This window comes from Cynocephalus volans, chromosome 17 (assembly GCF_027409185.1).
Source record: "Cynocephalus volans isolate mCynVol1 chromosome 17, mCynVol1.pri, whole genome shotgun sequence".
NCBI lineage: Eukaryota > Metazoa > Chordata > Mammalia > Dermoptera > Cynocephalidae > Cynocephalus > Cynocephalus volans.
Window position 1 is genome coordinate 49,154,312 of NC_084476.1, and position 24,396 is coordinate 49,178,707.

The window sequence follows — 24,396 nt, forward strand, 5'->3', positions numbered from 1 at the left end:
GCTTGGCATATGGTGGATACAAACAGAGAGAACAGAGGAGACAGAGCACAAGACTCTAGAGACAGGCGTGTTACAATGACATTTAGAAAGTGACACCTTCTCACTTTTGATCCTGTATTGGTTAGAAGTGAGTCACTAAGTCCAGTCCACACTGCAGGGCAGGGGATTACGTGAGGATGTGTGCAGCAGATGGTGGGGACCACTGGGAGCCCCTGAGGAGTCGCCAACCACACAGACAGAGATGTGGCACTTGAGTCCAAACCTAAATACACACGAAGCCATTGTGAGGTTTTATGGAGGAAAGCAGTATGTGAATGCATGAAATTCCAACTGTCGCATGGTGCAGACAGGGAAAACAGACCAAGAGCAAAAGTGACATTTTCAAGATTATATGACAGGAACCAGACCTGTCGTTAGTCGTATTCCATGCTACCTTCCACACCGTCGTGGATTTTATCTCTAGTCTTGTTTATTAGCTGCATGTGACACCGGCCATAGGTTTCAGAGATGTTTTCTCACACATGCCTGATGCCATCCCTAGGAAGAAGATGCTAGAAAGATCCCCACTGTGCAAAAGGGGAGACTGGGGAGGTCATGAGAGTGACAATGGCTTGTCCAGGGTCACATAAAGTGATAAGAAGCAGGAGCTGGGGATGAACCTACGTGTATCTCCTCCGAGCTGTGACGCTGGCTGCACCCAGGCCTTGCACAGGGGTGTGGTCAGGCAGTGTTGGTGGAAGTGTGGGCAATAGAGAGAGTTCATGGGGAAGGAGGGTCAGCAGACAGGTACCCAGAGGGGCATTTGCAGTCTTGAACACAGAGGAGGGGCTCAGGAAATGAGGTATCAGGAAGTGACTTCACTTCCTTGACGACAGACCCCAACAGAACTCGGAACTCGGTAACCTGGCACCCACATTCTATACACAGCCCCTTCCCCAGCTCACTTGGCCACAGGCAGAGTGAGATGTTGTGCTGTATCCCGAGGTCCCGGGGCCGTAGCCCCAGGAAGCCCTGTGCTGAGAGGCTTGTCCAATGCTTCCGGCGCTGGTTCAGCCCTCGCCCTCGACCCCTGTGGCCGTCTGGGAGGAGGTCCCCAAAGGTAATGTCAGGTGGCCCAGAGGAGGTTGGGCAAGGCCAGGCCAGCACTATGAGCCTCCCTGGGTGACTGCACCCCCTCCTCCTGAGTGTGTGGGGAACGGGGACATGGGACACCCTCCCAGGGCAGGGGCAGAGGGTGGGGGGTTTATAAACCTGCTGGTCCTGGTGTGTTCACACCTCAGGTCTGGCTGGTGGGTGAACGGGGACTGCCGGGGTGGCAACCACCACCCTGTCCATTAACCCTGGGCCCTCAGGCTGTCTTCTCATGTCCTCCCTGGGGTCAAGACTGGCCTCCAGCCCCTGCCCTCCTTGGGGTTCACGGTACTGTCACTGTGTATCTCTCCCCTGTCCTGTCCTAGAGTGAAGACACATCTTCATTGAGCTCAGATGCCACCCACATGGTGTGGCCTCTCCCGGCACGCACCCTGAAGAAGCGGGTGGAGCACCTGGTGCCTGCTGTCTTGGGTGGTGACCAATCTTATGTCCACCTGTTTCTGTCAAGCTACAAGAACGTTGCCAGTCCCCGGCATGTGCTGCACCTGCTTTTCCTCAGGTGAGCACTCAGGCCCTGGATCACACAGTGCCACTAGGCCGCCTCCCAGCTGTGAGTCTTAGGACTGTCACCACACCCCTCTGAGCCTCAGTTTCCTCCTGTGTTCAGTGGGTGGTCACAGGAACAAGCTCCAGTGGGTCCCCCATGGAAAGTGCTGCTCCTGAGTCCAGCCCTGTGGAAGGTCTGCTGGAGGGGCCGCGGTCGTCCTCATTCAGGATTCCTGACACCCCCACGAGGAAGTCTCTGTCACCCCCTCACTGACCTCGTTGACTTGGGCTTCACTGTTTTCACATTTTTACAGGAAATTTGAGATTCTATCTGTAGGCTTCTGCGTGAATTCAAAGCAGGGAGACCAGAGGCGGGCAGTGCGGCTTCAGGTGCACCCAGATATCTTGGGAGGAGTTGGTTGGGGTTCATTCCTTCAACAATCATACGTGAAGCCACACTATGTGCAGTCCCTTTCTGGGCACTGACCATAATCCAATGAACCGAGGAGACTGCATTCCCTGCCCTCCTGGGCTTCCAATCTAGTCAGAGGTGAGACAGTCACAGTAGACATGAGAAGCAGGTAGTGCCACCATGTGGTAGATTTGACACACTCCTGACCTCTTCTAGGTATGGAAACATGATTTCTGATTGTGACGGGGATGGGGAATCCCTGGAGCAGCTAAAATGGTAAGTGGAGTTTAGGTGCAGAAGGAGGGGCTCCCATCTCCACACAACTGCGTGTAGTCTGCGGGGGCGTGTGGGTGGGGGGCTGGCAGAACTCTGGCTCTCACACATCTTATGATTCCTGCTACAGGGCTGAGGGCTCAAGGCTTTCCCTGCAGGGAAAGGAGTCAAGACGGCTGGGGATGTGGTCCCAGGCACCGTAGGGTGTGGGAGAGGCTGGAGAGCAGAGTGAGCCCAGAGAGAATCCATCCCCTCGCCCTCCCACCCAGCCCTGCCCACACCCCCAGAGCCCGTGCTGAGCCAGAGCAGGAGGTGTGCAGAGCATCCCGCTCACACTCGGGGCTGGAGCCTCCATGGGGATGCTCAGCTGGTGCTGAGGGTGCAGAGTGTGGTCAGGGCCAAGAGATTGCTGTCACTGGGAAAAGGATATGCAGATTTTCATGCAGACACTTGGGCAGTACATTCACGTGTGAGGTCAAGTTTGGGCTTTTCCAAGGGCCCTTGGTAGGCCAGGGGAGCAGCGCCTCCCTCTGTTTCCTCATTTATCAGATATTGCTGGACACCTCCTGTGTGCCAGTGAGTAATGCCCAGAGCAGACAGCACCCTCCTGTGGTGGACAGGTCATTCCAGCAGGGATGGGGGCAGTGACACAGACAGAGGAGTTTGTCAGGTTTCCCTGAAGAAGGGAAACGTGGTCACATCAGTGGTTGAAGGCTCCTCCCATGGAGGCTTTTGCCAGCCCCTCCTTGGCTGCCAGGCCCATCTTGCGCCAGAACTGCCATACTGGGGGTGGACATTGGATGGGCTGGTCTATGGACAGGCACGGGCAGAGGGTACTAGACTGCAGCTCACTCAGGGGAGCCTTGGGAGGGCAGCATAGAGGGATAGGCCAGGCCTCTGATGCTGTTGCCCACCTGTCTCCCACAGTGCCATGTCCTCTGTCTTAAAGATCTGGCTGGAATTCTATTCCACCGATTTCCACGAGCCTCCTGAATTTCATTCTTTGAAGTTTCTTTCGGCCTATGTACATATCAGTATGCGAGGTTCAGAGGTGGAGCGTAAGGCTGATCTTCTTCTGGCGCAGCTGGAGAAGCTGGAGCACCTGGAGCCTAGTGAGGCGGAGACTGAGGGTGAGGAGGAAGAGGGTGGGTGCCTTTGCGGGTTTGGGGAGGGGCCTGGGCTGGGCCACACTGAGCAGAGTTTCCAGAAGCAGGCTGGGGACAGGGGCACTGAGTACTCAGAACAATCATACAGTGTTCTGCAGTGTGGGGAGACTTCCTGAGGCTGGGCCTCTGGACTTGGGCTTCTGGAAAGACAGTGTCATTGGATGAGACATAGAAACTCACATTGATTTTTTCAATTGTTGTCTATCCAGTTCCAGCTTCTGCCCAGGCTGAACAACTGTCCCAAGAGCTGCTGCCATGTTCGGCTCGAGTTCCAGCTCCAGCTCCACCTCCACTGCCAGAGGCAGAGCGAGAGCAAGATCCAGAGCCCAAGCCAGAGCAAGAAGTAGAGCAGGAGCAAGATCCAGAGCAAGAGGTAGAGCAGGAGCAAGATCCAGAGCAAGTGGTAGATCAGACGCAAGATCCAGAGCAGGAGCAACAGAAAGATCAAGAGAAAGATCAGGAGAAAGAGCAAGAGAAAGAGCAGGAGAAAGATCAAGATCCAGAGGTAGAGCTAGAGCAACCTGACATAACCGTTCCTGAAACATCAGAAGAATTAGAAGAAACACCAGCACCCAGGGGAGCCCTGGCTCCAGAGCTCCCACAAACACCCTCACCAGTCCCCACTCCAGATCTGTTCTTGCCCTTCCTTGACGCTGTGCTTCTCCTCATTTTTGTCTCTGTCCTGCATCTCCTCAAATTTTTTCATCTTTTATTTTCAATAATATCCCTTGTATAAAATAAAGTGTTTTTAATATTTTCAAAATTACCATTCAGTGGCATCAAGTACATTTTTAATATGGGGCAACCCTTACCACCATCTAGTGGTCGAACAGCTTCATCAACTCTCTAGCCATTAAGCTGTCAATCCCCATCCCGCCTCTCCCTGTCCCTGACTACCACTCCATTTTCTGTGTGTGTGAATTTACCTATCGTGGATTGTTCCTATCAGTACGGTTATATGTTATGTGGCCTTTTGTATCTGGCCGCATAATATGAGAAAGATCTGATTAATTTTCATTTTATGTTTTTAGTAAGAGGAAAATTACAGAAAAATCAAAGACTCTATGTAGAGACACAAAGCCCTGATAGTTATTATTGCCATAATCTTGAAATAGGAACTACTGTTGAATGACCAGAGAGCCAGAAGCCACTGAGGAAAATGCTGACTTTTCCTGGTCCGAACAAAAACCAGAATAATGTCAAAAGGTGAAAAGACAAACCCCAGACTGGAAAATTCTTCATGGGCAGAGAAAGGGTAGTATGCATCCTAGTTGTACAAAGAGTTCTCATTTATCCATAGGGACAAAGGACATATTCCTGCAGTTCCACAGGGAAGCAATTCACATGGCCAGTAAATGTCAGACATCCGCGGCCTCCCTAATGATTATGCACCGAAATTTACTCACTATTCAGATAGCATTTGCCCCATCAGATGGGCAGGTCTGTATGTCTGGTGACCACCAGCTCTTGTGAGAATGAAGGAAGAAGAAGTCCCAGCAGATGCCCCAGGAGATGTGTCCATTGATACCCCTGTCGCAGGAGCCACTCAGCAGCTCCTACCAAAATGCCCACGTGTGTCCATGTGCCGGGCAGCAGTGATGCTAGGAAGTTACGCCACATATATATGTATTCTCCCTATGTTAATCAATAGATTCAATAAAGCTAAACTTGAAAAATTCCAAAGAGTGATGTTTACGGGACTTGTCAAATAACCTCAAAGTTAATATGAAAAAAATTATGTGCAAAAATGGCCCCCAAAATGTTCAAGACATAAGAAGAACAATAATAATAAAAACAAAGAGGTAATTTGCTCCGTCCAATAAAATGTATTGCAAAGGAACATACTTGAAAGTGCATGAGATTGGCAAAGAATAAGCGAATAGTTCAGGGGAATAAAAGTTTGAATTTTGAAACAGATTCTGGTATATGAGGAAAGGATTCAGATTACTTAGGGGAAAGCACTTCATCATTACAGGGATTGAAATATTATTTATTTGGAAATTAAATCCAGTTATGCTTTTGCTAGTTACCGTTCACAAAAATAAATCTGAAAAGAATTACTAACTTCAATATTTTGCAAAAGTATTAAGCATTAGAAGAAAGAAAAACACATAATAATTTCCACAGAAGCCAAAACTACTTTTGAGAAAATGTAAGACTCATAAATATCAAAACACTAGATAAAATAAGATTTGACCATACGTATTTGTATATCTCAAGATAGAGAAAAATGTGTTATGTGAATGTATTGTGAAATTAGAAAATCAAAAAGAATTCATTAAAAACCTATTACAAACAAGACGACTTTCTAAAATAAAATTTACATGTTGCGATTTAGAAAAATTCACATATAAAATTAATAAATGTCTTATGTAATAACAATAACTATCTAGATTACATTACGCAAATCAAGATTCCATTTTCAATAGCCACAAAATTGTTAAAATATTTGGCATAAAGCTAACAAGAACTCGACAAAGCCTGTTTAATTACGTGATTTAAGCATTAGAACAATCTTAAACATACATACACAAACGATAGAGAAATGTCAGAGCTATTTTCTTGGCCAGAAAGCCACATGATCCTAAGGATTTTATTTTCTCCTAAGTTACTTTATACGTGCGTCATGATCACATTAAAAATAGTCTCATTTGTTTCTTCACCTAGAACAAAATAAGATGATTATAAAATGTTGATGAAACATTAATCGTTCATCAGAAAAAAATGAGGAAACAAATCAAAAGGGAGGGGTAAGTCTACCAGAGATCGAAAATATTTTTTTATAAATTCTTCATTATCAAGAACATATGGAATTTGTTTATAAGTAAATATAAAACCTAATGAAAAAGAATGGAGAATTCAAAGAGATACCCAAGATTTATAGAAATTTAGTATTTAAGAAAGATAGCATTTCAAATCACTGGTGAAATTATGCTGCTACTAATGTAGCAGCAGTTAACCTGGATGGCATAGCAGCAATTAATAAAGCAAAGCAAACTCAAACAAAAGGTAAATGCCACCAACTAGGTCAAAAGGACACGACAAAAAGTAATTACAAGCTCTAATACTGAAAATGGGTGATCAATAATGTTTCAATTAAAAAAAAAGCAAAAAAAATTAAAAACCTCTTAAACTAGGATAATATCATTAATACAATGATGTGTGAAAAAATGAGATGGAAATGACCAACAAAATGAAATAAAAATGAACAAAATATATGAACAATCTAAGAACACAAAAGGAAATTTAAATTGGCATCAATACTTAATTAGGTGCTTAAAATCCCTCATAGAGAACTATACATTTAAAATATATTGAAATATACAAGACTTCACCTATTAGATTTGCAAAATTTAATTTTTTGATAACAAACTTGTTAGTGAGACTGTGGGGATACAGGTATTATAATACATTGTGGTGGAATGCAAATGGTAGAGCCCATAAGGAGCAGAAACTCGCAAAATTTAGCAAAATTATACTTGGATATTTACTATTTTACACTGTAACCCAATAGTCTGGAATCTATATCATATGTAACCTTGAAAAATTATAAGGTGAGGTGTCGACAAGATTGTTAATATGACAATACCTATTACTAAGGGTTGGAAACACCCCAAATTTTCATTCATAAGGTTTGCATGAATAATTAGGGTGCATTTTTACAATCATGATTTCTAAACACTGAGTGTAAAATGTTATTGAAAAAACGAACAAACTGAAGACAATGAAGAGATGTACATGTTCACAGATGAGAAAATAAGTAGGGAAAATATATCAATTCTTCCAAATAAATCTATAAATTTTGTTTATATGTAAATAACAGTTGACATTTTTTACGCAATTTGATAAACTACTAATTCTATATTTCATACGGTTGAGTAAAGGCATAGAATGGACCAAACGGCTCTGGTTCTTCTCTGCAAATGGTGTTCATTTCCTACCATCTTCAGGTAGCTTCCTAATCTAGAATATTCTGAGGGCCTCCTAGATCACTTTCCTCTCTTAGAATGTCAGGCACTCGATAGCACGTCTTCTCCTCTTTCTTATCCTGGGATCATCTCCCAAGCCAGGGTGCAGCTGAATCAGCTCTTTCTCCAGCTCTCGGCACCATGCTTGGCATATGGTGGATACAAACAGAGAGAACAGAGGAGACAGAGCACAAGACTCTAGAGACAGGCGTGTTACAATGACATTTAGAAAGTGACACCTTCTCACTTTTGATCCTGTATTGGTTAGAAGTGAGTCACTAAGTCCAGTCCACACTGCAGGGCAGGGGATTACGTGAGGATGTGTGCAGCAGATGGTGGGGACCACTGGGAGCCCCTGAGGAGTCGCCAACCACACAGACAGAGATGTGGCACTTGAGTCCAAACCTAAATACACACGAAGCCATTGTGAGGTTTTATGGAGGAAAGCAGTATGTGAATGCATGAAATTCCAACTGTCGCATGGTGCAGACAGGGAAAACAGACCAAGAGCAAAAGTGACATTTTCAAGATTATATGACAGGAACCAGACCTGTCGTTAGTCGTATTCCATGCTACCTTCCACACCGTCGTGGATTTTATCTCTAGTCTTGTTTATTAGCTGCATGTGACACCGGCCATAGGTTTCAGAGATGTTTTCTCACACATGCCTGATGCCATCCCTAGGAAGAAGATGCTAGAAAGATCCCCACTGTGCAAAAGGGGAGACTGGGGAGGTCATGAGAGTGACAATGGCTTGTCCAGGGTCACATAAAGTGATAAGAAGCAGGAGCTGGGGATGAAGCTACGTGTATCTCCTCCGAGCTGTGACGCTGGCTGCACCCAGGCCTTGCACAGGGGTGTGGTCAGGCAGTGTTGGTGGAAGTGTGGGCAATAGAGAGAGTTCATGGGGAAGGAGGGTCAGCAGACAGGTACCCAGAGGGGCATTTGCAGTCTTGAACACAGAGGAGGGGCTCAGGAAATGAGGTATCAGGAAGTGACTTCACTTCCTTGACGACAGACCCCAACAGAACTCGGAACTCGGTAACCTGACACCCACATTCTATACACAGCCCCTTCCCCAGCTCACTTGGCCACAGGCAGAGTGAGATGTTGTGCTGTATCCCGAGGTCCCGGGGCCGTAGCCCCAGGAAGCCCTGTGCTGAGAGGCTTGTCCAATGCTTCCGGCGCTGGTTCAGCCCTCGCCCTCGACCCCTGTGGCCGTCTGGGAGGAGGTCCCCAAAGGTAATGTCAGGTGGCCCAGAGGAGGTTGGGCAAGGCCAGGCCAGCACTATGAGCCTCCCTGGGTGACCGCATCCACTCCTCCTGAGTGTGTGGGGAACGGGGACATGGGACACCCTCCCAGGGCAGGGGCAGAGTGTGGGGGGTTTATAAACCTGCTGGTCCTGGTGTGTTCACACCTCAGGTCTGGCTGGAGGGTGAACGGGTACTGCCGGGGTGGCAACCACCACCCTGTACATTAACCCTGGGCCCTCAGGCTGTCTTCTCATGTCCTCCCTGGGGTTAAGACTGGCCTCCAGCCCCTGCCCTCCTTGGGGTTCACGGTGCTGTCACTGTGTATCTCTCCCCTGTCCTGTCCTGGAGTGAAGACACATCTTCATTGAGCTCGGATGCCACCCACATGGTGTGGCCTGTCCCGGCACGCACCCTGAAGAAGCGGGTGGAGCACCTGGTGCCTGCTGTCTTGGGTGGTGACCAATCTTATGTCCACCTGTTTCTGTCAAGCTACAAGAACTTTGCCAGTCCCCGGCATGTGCTGCACCTGCTTTTCCTCAGGTGAGCAATCAGGCCCTGGATCACACAGTGTCACTAGGCCGCCTCCCAGCTGTGAGTCTTAGGACTGTCACCACACCCCTCTGAGCCTCACTTTCCTCCTGTGTTCAGTGGGTGGTAACAGGAACAAGCTCCAGTGGGTCCCCCATGGAAAGTGCTGCTCCTGAGTCCAGCCCTGTGTAAGGTTTGCTGGAGGGGCCACGGTCGTCCTCATTCAGGATTCCTGACACCCCCACGAGGAAGTCTCTGTCACCCCCTCACTGACCTCGTTGACTTGGGCTTCACTGTTTTCACATTTTTACAGGAAATTTGAGATTCTATCTGTAGGCTCCTGGGTGTATTCAAAGCAGGGAGACCAGAGGCGGGCAGAGCGGCTTCAGGTGCACCCAGAGATCTTGGGAGGAGTTGGTTGGGGTTCATTCCTTCAACAATCATACGTGAAGCCACACTATGTGCAGTCACTTTCTGGGCACTGACCATAATCCAATGAACCGAGGAGACTGCATTCACTGCCCTCGTGGGCTTCCAGTCTAGTCAGAGGTGAGACAGTCACAGTAGACATGAGAAGCAGGTAGTGCCACCATATGGTAGATTTGACACACTCCTGACCTCCTCTAGGTATGGAAACATGATTACTGATTGTCACGGGGATGGCGAATCCCTGGAGCAGCTAAAATGGTAAGTGGGGTTTAGGTGCAGAAGGAGGGGCTCCCATCTCCACACAACTGCGTGTGGTCTGCGGGGGCCTGTGGGTGGGGGGCTGGCAGAACTCTGGCTCTCACACATCTTATGATTCCTGCTACAGGGCTGAGGGCTCAAGGCTTTCCCTGCAGGGAAAGGAGTCAAGACGGCTGGGGATGTGGTCCCAGGCACCGTAGGGTGTGCGAGAGGCTGGAGAGCAGAGTGAGCCCAGAGAGAATCCATCCCCACGCCCTCCCACCCAGCCCTGCCCACACCCCCAGAGCCCGTGCTGAGCCAGAGCAGGAGGTGTGCAGAGCATCCCGCTCACACTCGGGGCTGGAGCCTCCATGGGGATGCTCAGCTGGTGCTGAGGGTGCAGAGTGTGGTCAGGGCCAAGAGATTGCTGTCACTGGGAAAAGGATATGCAGATTTTCATGCAGACACTTGGGCAGTACATTCACGTGTGAGCTCAAGTTTGGGCTTTTCCAAGGGCCCTGGGTAGGCCAGGGGAGCAGCGCCTCCCTCTGTTTCCTCATTTATCAGATATTGCTGGACACCTCCTGTGTGCCAGTGAGTAATGCCCAGAGCAGACAGCACCCTCCTGGGGTGGACAGGTCATTCCAGCAGGGATGGGGCAGTGACACAGACAGAGGAGGTTGTCAGGTTTCCCTGAAGAAGGGAAACGTGGTCACATCAGTGGTTGAAGGCTCCTCCCATGGAGGCTTTTGCCAGCCCCTCCTTGGCTGCCAGGCCCATCTGTGCCAGAACTGCCATACTGGGGGTGGACATTGGATGGGCTGGTCTATGGACAGGCACGGGCAGAGGGTACAAGACTGCAGCTCACTCAGGGGAGCCTTGGGAGGGCAGCATAGAGGGATAGGCCAGGCCTCTGATGCTGTTGCCCACCTGTCTCCCACAGTGCCATGTCCTCTGTCTTAAAGATCTGGCTGGAATTCTATTCCACCGATTTCCACGAGCCTCCTGAATTTCATTCTTTGAAGTTTCTTCCGGCCTATGTACATATCAGTATGCGAGGTTCAGAGGTGGAGCGTAAGGCTGATCTTCTTCTGGCGCAGCTGGAGAAGCCGGAGCACCTGGGGCCTAGTGAGGCGGAGACTGAGGGTGAGGAGGAAGAGCGTGGGTGCCTGTGCGGGTTTGGGGAGGGGCCTGGGCTGGGCCACACAGAGCAGAGTTTCGAGAAGCAGGCTGGGGACAGGGGCACTGAGTACTCAGAACAATCATACAGTGTTCTGCGGTGTGGGGAGACTTCCTGAGCCTGGGTCTCTGGACTTGGGCTTCTAGAAAGACAGTGTCATTGGATGAGACATAGAAACTCACATTGATATTTTCAATTGTTGTCTCTCCAGTTCCAGCTTCCGCCCCGGCTGAACAACTGTCCCAAGAGCTGCTGCCATGTTCGGCTCGAGTTCCAGCTCCAGCTCCACCTCCACTGCCAGAGGCAGAGCGAGAGCAAGATCCAGAGCCCAAGCCAGAGCAAGAAGTAGAGCAGGAGCAAGATCCAGAGCAAGTGGTAGAGCAGGAGCAAGATCCAGAGCAAGAGGTAGAGCAGGAACAAGATCCAGAGCAAGTGGTAGATCAGACGCAAGATCCAGAGCAGGAGCAACAGAAAGATCAAGAGAAAGATCAGGAGAAAGAGCAAGAGAAAGAGCAGGAGAAAGATCAAGATCCAGAGGTAGAGCTAGAGCGACCTGACATAACCGTTCCTGAAACATCAGAAGAATTAGAAGAAACACCAGCACCCAGGGGAGCCCTGGCTCCAGAGCTCCCACAAACACCCTCACCAGTCCCCACTCCAGATCTGTTCTTGCCCTTCCTTGACGCTGTGCTTCTCCTCATTTTTGTCGGTGTCCTGCATCTCCTCAAATTTTTTCATCTTTTATTTTCAATAATATCCCTTGTATAAAATAAAGTGTTTTTAATATTTTCAAAATTACCATTCAGTGGCATTAAGTACATTTTTAATATGGCGCAACCCTTACCACCATCTAGTGATCAAACAGCTTCATCAACTCTGTAGCCATTAAGCTGTCACTCCCCATCCCGCCTCTCCCTGTCCCTGACTACCACTCCATTTTCTGTGTGTGTGAATTTACCTATCGTGGATTGTTCCTATCAGTACAGTTATATGTTATGTGGCCTTTTGTATCTGGCCGCATAATATGAGAAAGATCTGAATAATTTTCATTTTATGTTTTTAGTAAGAGGAAAATTACAGAAAAATCAAAGACTCTATGTAGAAACACAAAGCCCTGATAGTTATTATTGCCATAATCTTGAAATAGGAACTACTTTTGAATGACCAGAGAGCCAGAAGCCACTGAGGAAAATGCTGACTTTTCCTGGTCCAAACAAAAACCAGAATAATGCCAAAAGGTGAAAAGACAAGCCCCAGACTGGAAAATTCTTCATGGGCAGAGAAAGGGTAGTATGCATCCTAGTTGTACAAAGAGTTCTCATTTATCCATAGGGACAAAGGACATATTCCTGCAGTTCCACAGGGAAGCAATTCACATGGCCAGTAAATGTCAGACATCCGCGGCCTCCCTAATGATGATGCACAGAAATTTACTCACTATTCAGATAGCATTTGCCCCATCAGATGGGCAGGTCTGTATGTCTGGTGACGACCAGCTCTTGTGAGAATGAAGGAAGAAGAGGTCCCAGCAGATGCCCCAGGAGATGTGTTCATAGATACCCCTGTCGCAGGAGCCACTCAGCAGCTCCTACCAAAATGCCCAGGTGTGTCCATGTGCCGGGCAGCAGTGATGCTAGGAAGTTACGCCACATATATATGTATTCTACCTATGTTAATCAATAGATTCAATAAATCTAAACTTGAAAAATTCCAAAGAGTGATGTTTAGGGGACTTGTCAAATAACCTCAAAGTTAATATGAAAAAAAATTATGTGCAAAAACGGCCCCCAAAATGTTCAAGACATAAGAAGAACAATAATAATGAAAACAAAGAGGAAATTTGCTCCGTCTAATAAAATGTATTGCAAAGGAACATAATTGAAAGTGAATGAGATTGGCAAAGAATAAGCGAAGTGGAGTAAAAGTTTGAATTTTGAAACAGATTCTGGTATATGTGTGGAAAGGATTCAGATTACTTATGGGAAAGCACTTCATCATTACAGGGATTGAAATATTATTTATTTGGAAATTAAATCCAGTTATGCTTCTGCTAGGTACCGTTCACAAAATTAAATTTGAGATGAATTACTAACTTCAATATTTTGCAAAAGTATTAAGCATTAGGAGAAAGAAAGAGACATAATAATTTCCACAGAAGCAAAAGTACTTTTGAGAAAATGTAAGACTCATAAATATCAAAACAGTAGATAAAATAAGGTTTGACCATACATATTTGTATATCTCAAGATGGAGAAAAATGTGTTATGTGTATGTATTGTGAATTTAGAAAATCAAAAAGAATTAATTAAAAACCTATTACAAACAAGACGACTTTCTAAAATAAAATTTACATGTTGCGATTTAGAAAAATTCACATATAAAATTAATAAATGTCTTATGTAATAACAATAACTATCTAGATTACATTCCACAAATCAAGATTCCATTTTCAATAGCCACAAAATTGTTAAAATATTTGGCATAAAGCTAACAAGAACTCAACAAAGCCTGTTTAACTATGTGATTTAAGCATTAGAACACTCTTAAAACATACATACACAAACGATAGAGAAATGTCAGAGATATTTTCTTGGCCAGAAAGCCACATCATCCTAAGGATTTTATTTTCTCCTAAGTTACTTTATACGTGTGTCATGATCACATTAAAAATAGTCTCATTTGTTTCTTCACCTACAACAAAAAAGGATGATTATAAAATGTTGATGAAACAGTAATCGTTCATCAGAAAAAATTGAGGAAACAAATCAAAAGGGAGGTGTAAGTCTACCAGAGATCGAAAAAAATTTTTTTTATAAATTCTTCATTATCAAGACCATATGGAATTTGTTTATAAGTAAATATAAAACCTAATGGAAAAGAATGGAGAATTCAAAGAGATACCCAAGATTTATAGAAATTTAGTATTTAAGAAAGATAGCATTTCAAATCACTGGTGAAAATATGCTGCTACTAATGTAGCAGCAGTTAACATGGATGGCATAGCAGCCATTAATAAAGCAAAGCAAACTCAAACAAAAGGTAAATGCCACCAACTAGGTCAAAAGGACACGACAAAAAGTAATTACAAGCTATAATACTTAAAATGGGTGATCAATAATGTTTCAATTTTAAAAAAAGCAAAAAAACAAAAAACCTCTTAAACTAGGATAATATCACTAATACAATGATGTGTGAAAAAATGAGATGGAAATGACCATCAAAATGAAATAAAAATGAACAAAGTATATGAACAATCTAACAACACAAAAGGAAATTTAAATTGGCATCAATACTTAATGAGGTGCTTAAAATCCCTCATAGAGAACTAGACATTTAAAATATATTGAAATACAATACTTCACCTATTAGATTTGCAAAATTTAATTTTTTGATAACAAACTTGTTAGTGAGACTGTGGGGATCCAGGTATTATAATACACTGTGGTGGAATGCAAATGGTAGAGCCCATAAGGAGCAGAAACTCGGAAAATTTAGCAAAATTATACTTGTATATTTACTATTTTATACTGTAACCCAATATTCAGGAATCTATATCATATGTAACCTTGAAAAATTATAAGGTGAGGTGTCGACAAGATTGTTAATATGACAATACCTATTACTAAGGGTTGGAAACACCCCAAATTTTCATTCATAAGGTTTGCATGAATAATTAGGGTGCATTTTTACAATCATGATTTCTAAACACTGAGTGTAAACTGTTATTGAAAAAACGAACAAACTGAAGACAATGAAGAGATGTACATGTTCATAGATGAGAAAATAAGTAGGGAAAATATATCAATTCTTCCAAATAAATCTATAAATTTTGTTTATATATAAATAACAATTGACATTTTTTACGCAATTTGATAAATTACTAATTCTATATTTCATACGGTTGAGTACAGTCATAGAATAGAAAACTCAGTTTTGAAAAAGTATACAAGATACCGTCGCTCGTGGTGACCGTGTAGCTTTAATAGCACACGGCTCCGCGGTCAGGACTGTCACGCCGCGGACTGTGCCTGCCAGCCTGGGGCCGAGGAACCGCCAGGACCGTCGGCCTACGATAGCCCACGCGGGTCCCCCTCACGGCTGTGCTCGGCGCCTCGTCAGCGCGGACCCCTTGCACCGACCTGGAGCGCCCGTGGGAATCCGTCGTGTCGCTGGAACCCGCTGTCATCGGCCGCAGAGGGGCGGGAGCAGGGAGTGGAGAGCAGCCGGTCGTGCGCTCCTGTCCCCGGGCGGGACGGGCGGCCTGGGGGCGGCAGCTGCAGGCAGGGTCACCAGGAGGCGCCACGGAGAGCGCACCCCGCGACCGCGGCTTCCCGTCCGCGGCTCTGAGCGCCGCGCACCGGCGGCTGCGGGGACGCGGCTGACAGTCCGGCGCGGACCGCATGTCCTCTGTGCGCGGTGGCGTCTGCGCACGCGCACTGTCCCCGTTAGGGCAGCTACTGTCACCAAAGGTGAACGCCTCAGGGACCCATGTGGTGCTCTGGACGACACCTCCTGGGATCCAATGTCTACAATGCAGCCTCCGAGCAGTCGGGTTCGGTATGTTCCCCCGTGGCCGTCACCAGGGCCCTGTCCCCTGTCCGGGTTTATGTCTTCTTCCTAGTGGGAGATGCCCCCCATAGACTGCTAAGAAAACGGTCTTGGGCTGCTAAACGTCCAGAGGCCCGTCCTCGCCTTGTCGGACTCACGTTTGACGAGGAAAAGCTGAGATCGGAACCGACTCTGCAGGAGACGCTGAAGGCCGGATTCCCCTGTCGTCTCCCTCTTGAGGCTCCTCCGCAGGGTCCGTCCCCTTGACCCCCACACCCATAGTTGACACGGTGTCCCCTGTGCTTCCCCAGTGCGGGGCGGCATATGGACCCATCGTCACTCTCCACGTGGGGACCTATGGGGACCTCCGGGACCTGTCCCTTCCTCCTTTCTCCCACGGTTCTCTCCTCCTGCCCATCTCCGTGGCTCTTCCTGGAACGCGTGTTCTTCAGACACTGGCTCTGCGGACACGCACTTCCGTTTTCTCTCTCTCTTTCCCTTTTACTCCTTTTACTTTTTTATGCTTTTCTTTCAATTGTATCTTTCTTGTTATCCCTTTGTTTTTTTGATCTAATCAGGCTTCCCTTGTGTTATTTTCTCATCTTTCTAGTGAGTTGTTTTCTAATTTAAATTTCAACACTTATGGGCCGCCCCGTGGCGCACACGGGAGAGAGCGGCGCTGGGAGCGCAGGGGCGCTGCCGCGGGTTCGGATCCCACATAGGGATGGCCGGTGTGCTCACTGGCTGAGCGCGGTGCGGGCGACACCACCCCTATGGTTACAACGCCCTTAACTGTCACACACACACACACACACACAAAACAAACAAACAAAAATTTCAACAGTTATATTTTTAATTTCTAAATGACCTCATGGTTATTTGATTCATCTTCTCCCTCTTCTACTTTAACAATGTCTGTTCTTCTTCAGTTAGTCCAACAGTTTCTCTCCTATAACTCTGAGGAAGTTAATGGTATTTTCTGTTTCCCTTGCATGATCTCTATTTCTTCCAATTCGCTTTTTCCTTTTTTGTTTGTTTGCTGTGGCCTATTTCTTATTAGAGGAGTTGCTGAAACTAGAGGATTTGCTGAAACATCTGGGGCCCTTGGCATCTGCTCATGGTTAACAGGGCAGCACAGGAAAGTCTTGCTCGTGTGCTGTGGCTTCGTGGCCTGTGGGTGACTCTGTGAGGTTCTTTGACTGGGTTCTTGACTGAGGTGCCCAAATCAGCAGAGTGTGTACCGAAGAATTGGACTCCAAGGCCAGATGACATGCTTTTGAATTTTTTTTCAATTTTACAAGATTCCATGACAATTCCTAATGTATATTAATGCTGAGCACATCAAAGACTGTTAACACTAGTTATTCATGCCATCGTCAGTCACACAAAGGACACATACAAATTTAGGATACACAACTTCCAACAGATATTCATTTAATACCCGTTATTTGAAACCAAGTGTTTCGTGGACATATGAATTAGAGAGCATCTGGCTTCTTTAAGGGGTAAACAGTGAGGTGGAGCTGAAGATGGAGAGAAGCCCAGAGAGGGGACTAGGAACGTGACAAGTATGACTTCGCATCTCATAGGCACTTTTCACTTCATTTCTCTCCATTCATAGCACATGCTAAGTGTAATCACAAGATCGGCGCCTCAGCTTGGTTGAGTTGAAGTCAATGCAAGTCCTAGTTCAAAGAGGCCCTGAGTCTTCTGCTTGGGAGCCAATCCACACCATGACAGACAGATGTGATGGGTTTTAATCGTTAGCAGGGTTGAAGTTGTCCAGGAGAACATGGGAAAATGAAAATTCTGAGAAGAAAGGAGGGAAGCAGCTAAAACTACCATGGAGCAGGGCCGGCCCGTGCGCACTTGGAGAGTGCGGTGCTGACAGCACCAGGGCCACGGGTTTGGATCCCTATGAAGGGTTGGCTAATTGGCTCACTTGGGAGAGCGTGGTGCTGACAACACCACATCAATCGATAGGATCCACTTACAGGTCATCTTTAAAAAAAAAAAAAAAGTAATTTTTTTCAACTGAATAACTTGTCTCCATTGCTTTTTATTATAGAATAAGAGGTGGTTCTGTGTTAAGTATTTTGGCACTTGGAAATAATAAAACCAAAATTAGAAATGGAATGTAGTTCTAAAACCTCATCAAATTACAGTGAAAGCTATAGTAATCAAATCCATAAAAGATTCTTAAATAATTATGACACTCAAAATTCAGAGCTACATGCAAAGTCACAAATATATTTAAAGTTAAAACTCATAGCAATATTAAAAACTTAGCAGCACAGTCACCTACCTTGCCTTGCTGTATGTATCAATCCTTTCAAAGAAGCAGCCTCTCCTAAAGCAATTGTCATTTCACTAAATTGATCACCTGCCTCAAACTCCTTGACATTTGAAACTATTCTTCCAGAGTCATCATTTTAATTTCCTTCCCATGACTTGGAATTACCAGCCTCAATACATTTGCATTGTTCCCTGTACTATTCCACAATGGGGGACAAAAAGCCTACCCTTGCCTTATCTGTGAGCATCTTTTTCCTTGCAATCAGCTTATTCTCCATAGCAGCAGAGTATCTCTCTGTTGCATATTATTCCAATATGATCATGTATAGGCTGGCTGGTAGCTCAGCTGGTTAGAGCACAGCCTCGTATCACCAAGGTCAAGGGTGTGGATCCCTATATTGGCCAGCCACACACACACACAAAGATTCCAATATGATCATATATTTTACCTAATAGGAGCAGATGACACTGTTTTTGTTTTGTTTTGCTTTTTAATTAAATAAACTTGAAAAAATATCTGTTTATTTCAGACCTCTAGAATTTTCTAGGGCTTACTAAGGTTTATCAATTTCTCTCTTGTAAACACACACATACACAGAGTGCCTAGAACCCAAGTTGGAAGTTACAGCAGAAAGAAGATGCTACATAGGCACAAAAAGAACAGCAAGAAAACTCCAATTCTGATGTTTTACAGGAATGATTTTTCCCTTTGCAAAACATGTGTTCTTTCCATTTGTTTGCCTCTTGTAATTTAACACGTCACCCCTCTCCCAAATATCATCTACTTTCCACTAAACTCACTTGCTTTAATGCTCTTCGTTTCTAAAAGTCAAGCTCATTTGCCACTTTCTGCAAAATAGCTTCTCTTAATTCTCAAAAAAGGAATCTATTGTCCATTTTCTACTCAGCATCGTTCCAGAGCCTCCCCCAATATTGTTGACATTCTCCTCAATACCACATTTTTAAATGTTAGTCCTAAACATAAAAGAAAAGCACCTCGATGGTCGTATTGTTTGGATCATTTCTTTTGTCATGGGTGTCAGAATTTTTCACAGATTTTTTCTCATTCAGTTGCATGCCAGGACAAATGAACCATAATTTTCTACTAATGTTTGAGAAATTTGTAATCATCTTCTAGCTAAGATGTCATGAGACCCCCTTTCCTCCCTACACATGTGTACATATCTGCATCCCCTATTCCTAGGGGGATTCTGCAGGAGATGAAGGGAGAGGGCTCCCTTGACTAGTGCGGGTGCCCAAGGTCAGCATGCTGGGGTGTCAGTTTCCTGGGATTGCCTGTGACACTGCTATCAAGGCCATGCACAGAAACAAGAGGAATGTGTTGGCCAGAGAAGGAAGACCCAGTGGGCTACCTTAGGGGTTCAGAGGTGTCCCCTGAGACTGAGAGTGAAGAAACCCACAGTAAGTAGGACAATCAAGGAGGCTAAAGTGAACGGCAGAAGTCAAGGCAGGATGGTGACTCTGGGAAATCTTTGAGCCCAGGCAGTTCCTGGCTGAAGGAAGTGGTCGGCAGACAGAATTAAAGGGCTGGCAGGTTATCAGGCAGCATGTTCATGGTGACCTTCCATCTGGGTATTCTTGATGAATCCTGTTTCACATGTTTCCAGACAATTCATTCATCAGTACTTGGCACCTATTACTTGCCAGGTGCTGGGCTGGGGGCCAGGAATAGGGGCAGACCGAGGTGTAGACTCTGCTCCTGCGTTGCTGACTGTCAGGTGAGGGGGACTAAGGATCATGACATAATGCAGAGTGATAACATGTGTAGGTAGAGCACTAGGTAATAAAATCATAGACTCTTCTCAAGTGCAGCACTTCAGGGAGTATTTATGGAGCCCCCGTGTTAGGCCCTTCCTGGATTCTGCACACAATATAGTGATAGAGTTGCTGTCTCCCAGGACCAGTAGGCTGTGGGCTGGGATAGTGTTGACAGCAATGGATCTACATCACAGCAATGGATGTGTGTCTGGTGTAAAGAAAATCGGGTGTGAAGCCAAAGTATGGGGGTGGAATCCTGATTGTGTCAACAATGGATATTTTATACAATTTGAAAAGAATTGCTGAACATATCTGCATACTTTCATCTAATGGAGATATAAAGTTATTCCAAAAATGGAATCTTCCTCAATTCTAGTTATGTTCGCATTGAACATGAGCACTTATCCCTGCCATTCAATGATTTTGAAAAAAGGATTTGAATTTGTGAATAGTATTTCTTACTTACTTACATCTTACACATCAGTTCCATGTTGCCATCATCTTAATGGACCAAACGCCTCTGGTTCTTCCCTACAAATGGTGTTCATTTCCTACCATCTTCAGGTAGCTTCCTAATCTAGAATATTCTGATGGCCTCCTAGATCACTTTCCTCTCTTAGAATGTCAGGCACTCGATAGCACGTCTTCTCCTCTTTCTTATCCTGGGATCATCTCCCAAGCCAGGGTGCAGCTGAATCAGCTCTTTCTCCAGCTCTCAGCACCATGCTTGGCATATGGTGGATACAAACAGAGAGAACAGAGGAGACAGAGCACAAGACTCTAGAGACAGGCGTGTTACAATGACATTTAGAAAGTGACACCTTCTCACTTTTGATCCTGTATTGGTTAGAAGTGAGTCACTAAGTCCAGTCCACACTGCAGGGCAGGGGATTATGTGAGGATGTGTGCAGCAGATGGTGGGGACCACTGGGAGCCCCTGAGGAGTAGCCACCACACAGACAGAGATGTGGCACTTGAGTCCAAACCTAAATACACACGAAGCCATTGTGAGGTTTTATGGAGGAAAGCAGTATGTGAATGCATGAAATTCCAACTGTCGCATGGTGCAGACAGGGAAAACAGACCAAGAGCAAAAGTGACATTTTCAAGATTATATGACAGGAACCAGACCTGTCGTTAGTTGTATTCCATGCTACCTTCCACACCGTCGTGGATTTTATCTCTAGTCTTGTTTATTAGCTGCATGTGACACCGGCCATAAGTTTCAGAGATGTTTCCTCACACATGCCTGATGCCATCCCTAGGAAGAAGATGCTAGAAAGATCCCCACTGTGCAAAAGGGGAGACTGGGGAGGTCATGAGAGTGACAACGGCTGGTCCAGGGTCACATAAAGTGATAAGAAGCAGGAGCTGGGGATGAACCTACGTGTATCTCCTCCGAGCTGTGACGCTGGCTGCAACCAGGCCTTGCACAGGGGTGTGGTCAGGCAGTGTTGGTGGAAGAGTGGGCAATAGAGAGAGTTCATGGGGAAGAAGGGTCAGCAGACAGGTACCCAGAGGGGCATTTGCAGTCTTGTACACAGAGGAGGGGCTCAGGAAATGAGGTATCAGGAAGTGACTTCACTTCCTTGACGACAGACCCCAACAGAACTCGGAACTCGGTAACCTGACACCCACATTCTATACACAGCCCCTTCCCCAGCTCACTTGGCCACAGGCAGAGTGAGATGTTGTGCTGTATCCCGAGGTCCCGGGGCCGTAGCCCCAGGAAGCCCTGTGCTGAGAGGCTTGTCCAATGCTTCCGGCGCTGGTTCAGCCCTCGCCCTCGACCCCTGTGGCCGTCTGGGAGGAGGTCCCCAAAGGTAATGTCAGGTGGCCCAGAGGAGGTTGGGCAAGGCCAGGCCAGCACTATGAGCCTCCCTGGGTGACCGCATCCACTCCTCCTGAGTGTGTGGGGAACGGGGACATGGGACACCCTCCCAGGGCAGGGGCAGAGTGTGGGGGGTTTATAAACCTGCTGGTCCTGGTGTGTTCACACCTCAGGTCTGGCTGGAGGGTGAACGGGGACTGCCGGGGTGGCAACCACCACCCTGTACATTAACCCTGGGCCCTCAGGCTGTCTTCTCATGTCCTCCCTGGGGTTAAGACTGGCCTCCAGCCCCTGCCCTCCTTGGGGTTCACGGTGCTGTCACTGTGTATCTCTCCCCTGTCCTGTCCTGGAGTGAAGACACATCTTCATTGAGCTCGGATGCCACCCACATGGTGTGGCCTGTCCCGGCACGCACCCTGAAGAAGCGGGTGGAGCACCTGGTGCCTGCTGTCTTGGGTGGTGACCAATCTTATGTCCACCTGTTTCTGTCAAGCTACAAGAACTTTGCCAGTCCCCGGCATGTGCTGCACCTGCTTTTCCTCAGGTGAGCACTCAGGCCCTGGATCACACAGTGTCACTAGGCCGCCTCCCAGCTGTGAGTCTTAGGACTGTCACCACACCCCTCTGAGCCTCACTTTCCTCCTGTGTTCAGTGGGTGGTAACAGGAACAAGCTCCAGTGGGTCCCCCATGGAAAGTGCTGCTCCTGAGTCCAGCCCTGTGTAAGGTCTGGACTCACGGTCCAGACCTCATTCAGGATTCCTGACACCCCCACGAGGAAGTCTCTGTCACCCCCTCACTGACCTCATTGACTTGGGCTTCACTGTTTTCACATTTTTACAGGAAATTTGAGATTCTATCTGTAGGCTCCTGGATGTATTCAAAGCAGGGAGACCAGAGGCGGGCAGAGCGGCTTCAGGTGCACCCAGAGATCTTGGGAGGAGTTGGTTGGGGTTCATTCCTTCAACAATCATACGTGAAGCCACACTATGTGCAGTCACTTTCTGGGCACTGACCATAATCCAATGAACCGAGGAGACTGCATTCACTGCCCTCGTGGGCTTCCAGTCTAGTCAGAGGTGAGACAGTCACAGTAGACATGAGAAGCAGGTAGTGCCACCATATGGTAGATTTGACACACTCCTGACCTCCTCTAGGTATGGAAACATGATTACTGATTGTCACGGGGATGGCGAATCCCTGGAGCAGCTAAAATGGTAAGTGGGGTTTAGGTGCAGAAGGAGGGGCTCCCATCTCCACACAACTGCGTGTGGTCTGCGGGGGCCTGTGGGTGGGGGGCTGGCAGAACTCTGGCTCTCACACATCTTATGATTCCTGCTACAGGGCTGAGGGCTCAAGGCTTTCCCTGCAGGGAAAGAGGTCAAGACGGCTGGGGATGTGGTCCCAGGCACCGTAGGGTGTGCGAGAGGCTGGAGAGCAGAGTGAGCCCAGAGAGAATCCATCCCCACGCCCTCCCACCCTGCCCTGCCCACACCCCCAGAGCCCGTGCTGAGCCAGAGCAGGAGGTGTGCAGAGCATCCCGCTCACACTCGGGGCTGGAGCCTCCATGGGGATGCTCAGCTGGTGCTGAGGGTGCAGAGTGTGGTCAGGGCCAAGAGATTGCTGTCACTGGGAAAATGATATGCAGATTTTCATGCAGACACTTGGGCAGTACATTCACGTGTGAGCTCAAGTTTGGGCTTTTCCAAGGGCCCTGGGTAGACCAGGGGAGCAGCGCCTCCCTCTGTTTCCTCATTTATCAGATATTGCTGGACACCTCCTGTGTGCCAGTGAGTAATGCCCAGAGCAGACAGCACCCTCCTGGGGTGGACAGGTCATTCCAGCAGGGATGGGGCAGTGACACAGACAGAGGAGGTTGTCAGGTTTCCCTGAAGAAGGGAAACGTGGTCACATCAGTGGTTGAAGGCTCCTCCCATGGAGGCTTTTGCCAGCCCCTCCTTGGCTGCCAGGCCCATCTGTGCCAGAACTGCCATACTGGGGGTGGACATTGGATGGGCTGGTCTATGGACAGGCACGGGCAGAGGGTACAAGACTGCAGCTCACTCAGGGGAGCCTTGAGAGGGCAGCATAGAGGGATAGGCCAGGCCTCTGATGCTGTTGCCCACCTGTCTCCCACAGTGCCATGTCCTCTGTCTTAAAGATCTGGCTGGAATTCTATTCCACCGATTTCCACGAGCCTCCTGAATTTCATTCTTTGAAGTTTCTTCCGGCCTATGTACATATCAGTATGCGAGGTTCAGAGGTGGAGCGTAAGGCTGATCTTCTTCTGGCGCAGCTGGAGAAGCCGGAGCACCTGGGGCCTAGTGAGGCGGAGACTGAGGGTGAGGAGGAAGAGGGTGGGTGCCTGTGCGGGTTTGGGGAGGGGCCTGGGCTGGGCCACACAGAGCAGAGTTTCGAGAAGCAGGCTGGGGACAGGGGCACTGAGTACTCAGAACAATCATACAGTGTTCTGCGGTGTGGGGAGACTTCCTGAGCCTGGGTCTCTGGACTTGGGCTTCTAGAAAGACAGTGTCATTGGATGAGACATAGAAACTCACATTGATATTTTCAATTGTTGTCTCTCCAGTTCCAGCTTCCGCCCCGGCTGAACAACTGTCCCAAGAGCTGCTGCCATGTTCGGCTCGAGTTCCAGCTCCAGCTCCACCTCCACTGCCAGAGGCAGAGCGAGAGCAAGATCCAGAGCCCAAGCCAGAGCAAGAAGTAGAGCAGGAGCAAGATCCAGAGCAAGTGGTAGAGCAGGAGCAAGATCCAGAGCAAGAGGTAGAGCAGGAACAAGATCCAGAGCAAGTGGTAGATCAGACGCAAGATCCAGAGCAGGAGCAACAGAAAGATCAAGAGA